Genomic DNA, 6,269 nt, shown 5'->3' with positions numbered 1-6,269 from the left:
GGGGGGAATTTTTCAATGGCATCCCCATTTCGTTTTAGAGATTTCAATTTTTACACAGTATTCTAGATATATGTATTTATCCGAAAAAGCCAAAAAATACAAATCGATTTTTTTTATAATAAAACCCCCTTAAGTTGAAAAACTCGCGGTGAAGCCAGAGCAGTTGATTCTAGGTCACCCTTGACTAATGAAGGGTTCCAGTCCGCGTGGGATAAGCTCACTGCACGGTACGAAAATAATCGATTGTTGATTATGAGCCAAGCCAAGCAGCTTCTAAAGATCCCAACTCTATCCCAAGAGTCTGGCAAAGCTTTGAGAGAGCTGCAGACGGCAATTCAAGGTTGCTTAACCGGTCTTAAGCGTTCCGGGGCTCGTACAGACAATTCGGATATCCTTCTCATAGCAATCTGTACGAGCATAACGCCCAAATCCACCCTTCTGCTGTGGAACAGTCCGTCCCAAACAAGACCGCAGTCTCATCCTGGATTGACCTGAATCGATTCTTAACTGATCGCCACCGTATACTTCTGGCCACTGATGTCCTTCAACATAGAAAACCTATGGAAAAAACTTTCCCGCTCAAATGGAAGAGGCCTCAGTACCTGATGCTCGCATAATCCCCATCCTGTCCCCTCCGATTCTTCCAGCAGAGCTCATGTAAACGTGGAACGTTACTTCGCCTCCACTCTCAAGACGGGCGTCCTGGATACTGCGAGGGTAACCATTCATCATCGTGGCAAGTAGTTTCAAAACTGCGCTTTGATTGATATAGGATCCGAAGCATACTTTATTTCCCAAAGAATGTTTGAATTGATGAATCCTCAAAGCTGCAAAGTATCAACTAGCATTCGCGGCATTGGGCAATGCGATGCTGGTAGCGGCGACAAAGTGTGCCGCTTACAGATTTTTCCTCCAAACGAACCGCTGCGACAGTTTCAAGCAGTCGCTGTTGTACTGCCTAGTGTAGCTGAAACACTACCGTCCCGAAAAAGGTTAAGCAGGGTGCGCTTGACCTTCCGCTCGCTGATCCGCAATTTCACCACCCTTGGGGAACGAATCATCAAAAATGTTGGTGGTTCTTTCGTGGGGATCGAGACGATGTTCGGATGGGTTCTCTGTGGATTCGTTACTGGTAAATCCAGAAGGTCTCAGTCCACCTCCTCCATCAGTCCGAAGATTTCACTAAGGACATCAGCACCATCCGATTTAGAACGCAGTTCCAATTGCTGTTGTCAGTGCAGACAGTTTCGAGGACTACGAGCTGACGACAGATTACGGGTAGTCTTGAGCAACGGATACTGTCCGAACTGTTTAGCTCATGAGCATTCCAATGGTTCCAGCAGGAGCGCAGCAGGATGCCATCGATGTGGCAAGCAACACCACACGCTCTTGCACATCGACAGCTCAGTCGCGTACATTCAACCCAAAGAGCAAAGACCCGAAAGGCACCCGCCTTTCATTCGGACTTCTATCCAGAGGTCATCACCCATCGTGCCGCCTACTCCATCTGCATACAAAGTTCCCCCTCTGCCCCGCTGTCATCCCCCATACTTAGACATGTCCAGCGAGGCAATTGCAACGTGTTGCAAGGGGGTTGGTATGTTCACGCCACCGGGTGAACAGCAGAGAGTGACGGGTAGGGTTTCTTCCCAAAACGGAATGTGGTCATACTGAGGGGAGTGACAAAGGGTTCTCCTGTTAATCGCCATAGTTAATCCAGCACGAGATTTTCCCCCGAATACCAGCACTTTCTTTCCACTTCTTATTAACATCCTGTTTACCTTTAATCGAACCTTTTCGTGTGTGAGATTGTTTATTTCATAGTTTTAAACGAATTCCCGCGCGTTTTTAATTATTTACCAGCTCACCGACCAGAAGAACTTGGCACCCGCCAACTATTTGTATTTTTATTTGGATCCTTCCTCCCCTCCACGAACAGTTAGTATTTCTAAGTATCGATTGCTTGTATTAATTGAGTATGTGAAACATATTGGAGTGTGGCCTAATGCAACAGTGGAAGTAACCCCTTCTTCTTCCGGTGACGCTGAACCAAGTAGACGCACTAGCGCCAGATAAGAAATAAAATTGTAGAATTAAATATGTAGACAACTCAGATAATTGCATATAATTTTATGTCCGAAAGTTCGATCTTTAACAAATTACAAATTTTTGGCCCGTTGCAAAATCTATATTAATTTAATGACTTTTTGTTTTTTTTGCTTTGCGATTCATTGTTTACATTATCGCTGTGAATGGCACATGTTTTCCAGTGAATGATCAATTTTTAGTGTTGTTCGGGACATCTTGTAAAATAAAGAAAATAAACCACAATTAATTTTAACCGAAGTTTTCGCGCGTTTCAATTACGCAATCATTACGCACTCACCAGACACCTGAGGAAATTGGCACCCGCCAACCACTTGTGTCTTATTTGGATCCTTCCGCCCCTCCACCACCAGTGTTGTAGATAAAAAGTTACAGATACAACAACTTTTATAGCCTAAATTAGATCATAAACTAGGTACCTTTTTTTTGACGTCGTTGCTTAACGCTGGTTTCGTCTGGGCCGTTTTTTTTTTTAATCAACTGCATTTACTAAATAAAAAATGGACGCTTCAACGGATAAAAATCTTGAGACTGGGTCCAACAATACTGAAGTTGATGATGACAACTCCAATTTTTATTGTCAATCGATGCTTGTATACACGAGTTCCGTGCTTCGGTGACAGTATTTGCAAAAGATCGTCAAAGCACTGCCAACACGGATTCAAAACAGTTTAGTTAAAGCATTTGGAAATTGAAGATGAACTCCAATGGGAGGTCTTTAGGCTGGAAAAAAACTTGAAATATCAACCCTTTGTTAATAAACGTACTAAAATGGTCAAAGGAGGAACCCAAATGGAAAGAGCCCGAATATGTTGTCATGGATGGCATGTTGATCAATTTTATGATGCACAGAAGGAGATGTTTCCGACCCCATAAAGTATATATATTTTTGATCAGCATTAGAAGCTGAGTCGATATAGCCATGTCTGTCTGTCCGCTGCTGCCTACTACGTCATCATCAAATCAACAGACACACGCATACACACACAATCATACAACGCTACATGAACTGTATGTTCCACCTTGCGGGTAGCCATCTATGCCCAGCTACAGGCAAATCGAGGACCCCCAATGAGCTTCAATGACCCAGCCAGCCCTGAAGATCCTGCAGTTAAACCTGAACCACTGCATCGCAGCCCAAGACCTGCTGCAGCAGACTGTTCGGGAGATACGGGCGGATGTAGCCCTGCTAAGCGAACCTTATAAAACCGGCCTGTTGGGCCAAGGACTCGAGCGGTAGAGCAGCGGTTTGGTGTTGTGGTAGTAGTGACTGCGTATTGCAGGACATTCTACGCGAGGATGGATTTGTGAGAGCGAGGTTTGGCAGTTATTGACTCTACAGCTGCTATCTCGCGCCTAGCTTAACTCTGGAGCAGTTTGGCCGGACGGTAGACAGCATCGCCGAAAACATAAGAGGACGACAAGGAGTGATTATAGGTGGCGACTTTAATGCTTGGTCAGTCGAATGGGGAAGTACTTGCTCGGACGCTCGAGGTAGATTGCTGCTGGAAGCTTTCGCCAATCTAAACATCTCCTTGCTAAATGTTGGCTCCGAGAATACCTTCAAAAGGTCTGGCACAGGATCTATTGTGGATCTTTCTTTTGCCAGCGATAGTATCGCTGCCTCAGCCACATGGCGCGTGGGATCAACATACTCGGCGAGTGACCACGAAGTCATCACGTTCACCATTGGCGACAGCAGGTAACCGCTCCCTAGGGCGCAGCATTTTCGAAGTGTTTTTAAGGCGGAAACCCTCAACTCGCAGGTCTACGGTCACAACCTGGAGGGCCTAAGGGTTAGGAACAACATGAGCGCGGAAGACGCCGCAAATTCCGTAATGGCACGGCTAGTAGAGGCTTGTGAGGCTAGCATGTCTCAGAGTGGCACATACACACGCCACCACACCCTAGTCTTTTGGTGGATTGACGCTGTCGCTGAAGCTAGGAGATCCTGCTTTCGCGCAAGGCGTCTCAGTCAGCGCGCACGCTGTTCGACAAACTTCGAGGCCCTGGGCCTGAAGTATAAGAGACGTCGGAATATGCTCAAGATTGCGATCCGTTCCAGCAAATGTGAATGTTTCCTCGCTTTTTGCGACTCTGCTGAGCACGACCCCTGGGGCAAGGCCTACCAGTTAGTGGTCAAGCGTTTAAACTCCAGTAGGAACCCATCCCCAACGGATGCGCAAGCGGTACGCTTAATTGTCGACGCACTTTTCCCTGTGGTCGACGAAGAAATGCATGTGCCCCCCATGACTCTAGTCCTACACTCGGCGGAGTGTACGCTAACCGAGGTCCTTGAGACAGTGAGCCGCCTGAAGCCCAAAAAGGCACCAGGTCCGGATTCGATTCCCAATAACGCATTCAAGCTCGCAGTGCTACTCTACCCACACGTGTTCGTAGAGCTTTACTCCACATGTCTGAGCTAAGGTGTTTTTCCCGATAGATGGAAACTACAAAACCTGGTGTTGCTGCCGAAGCCGGGGAAGCCGCAAGGAGAGGCGTCCTCCTATAGGCCCATCTGCCTCATCGACACAGCTGGCAAAGTCCTCGAGGCAATAATCTGCTCGCGTCTGGAAACAGCAATCATGGCAGGGGGCGGCCTATCCGAGCACCAGTTCGGATTAAGGAAGGCGAGATCTACGATCGACGCAATCAACCGGATGGTAGGATTAGCTGCAAGGGCAATCGAAGGTACGAGATGGAAAGGTGGTGCCAAAGAATACTGCCTAGTGGTAACTCTGGACATCAAAAACGCCTTTAATTCAGCGAGATGGAACAGGATCTTGGGTTGCTGGTTGCTGCCCATCGACGAGTACTCTTCACAGCCTCGAGGCAAACAAACAGTTCTACCACTGATCAGCAGAGACGCCTTGAGCATCGGAGGGCATGGCAGTCAAGTCTGCGCAGATGGCAGGAAAGGTGGGACTCCTCCTCCAAGGGGAGGTGGACTCACACTCTGATCCCTGACATCACTTCGTGGGTTTCGAGAAAACATGGGGCCGTGAACTTTTACCTCACACAGCTCCTGAGCGGCCACGGTTGCTTAAGAAGCTACTTGAAAAGATTCAACCACGACGTGTCGGATGAATGCACATGGTGCGGAGCTGGCATTGTAGAGGATGCAAGCCACGTGCTCCAGCACTGCCCACGCTTGCCAAAGACAGCAAGGGTATAAACACTTCGCTTTTTTAAAACTATTACAGTGTTATTATTATAGTATTAGTATTTAAGCTTTTTATTACCTTCCTACAAAATAAAGTATAGAAAACGAAAAATCGGGAAGAACTCAAGTTATAATTGTCGGGACGTGAACTAAGTTACTTTCAGCCGGGTCGCCATTCGGGTTTCTCCTTGGTAACTTAGGGTTTGGGGACTTCTTTCTTGGTTTTTGTACATTATGCTTGCGTAAGGAGAATAGTCAAGATTGCACTGTTTCACTTTGGCTGCTACTACAGCTTCTGCCCTCATTGCATAAATGCTCGCCTTTACCCTGCCGTTCAATAGAACCTTGCCGTCACACCTCAGCCCGGGTTGTACCAGAGCATAATGCAATCTCTTTCACTCTCAGTGAGTCATGAATACAAGCACAACAATCATAATGTGCGTAACTACTTTCTCCGGACCTCAGTCGAACTTGGTACAATCACTTACGCCATTTAGAACCTATCCTAACATTTCCCCTTGTTAGTATTAGTAATTGTAATTGTAATTGTAATAGTAATTGACATTTCAATTTAGTGTTGCTTAACTGTTTAAGCCTCGAAAGTCACACTGACGTTCTATGATATTGTCGTCCATAATTCAAACCCGACATTTATTTATTTATTTTATTTATTTATTTACGTCAACTAACGCAGCAGTCGACGAAAAAGCTTAAGCTGAAGACAGATAGTAATTAAATGAAGAAGGTAGCTTAGCTTACTCAATTGTTTTCTAAGAAAAAAATAAAAATTCAGACAAAATTAGATTATTTGTCGCATAGTGTTAGGTGACGGATAAGTCGTTTGCTTACTGGTTTGATTTAATCGATTGACAGGTGAGCCACTAGTAACCATGACATATACCTTTGCAGCGGTTACAGGATGACAGCTGGAATGTGGCATTTCCAAATTTTGAGTTTAAAACTATATGAAATTTTGTATAAAGTATAAAAGAAGTATTAA

This window comes from Drosophila willistoni, unplaced genomic scaffold (assembly GCF_018902025.1).
Source record: "Drosophila willistoni isolate 14030-0811.24 unplaced genomic scaffold, UCI_dwil_1.1 Seg169, whole genome shotgun sequence".
NCBI classification, from domain to species: domain Eukaryota; kingdom Metazoa; phylum Arthropoda; class Insecta; order Diptera; family Drosophilidae; genus Drosophila; species Drosophila willistoni.
The sequence above is the reverse complement of the archived record's forward strand: the minus strand, read 5'-3'. Positions refer to the sequence as shown.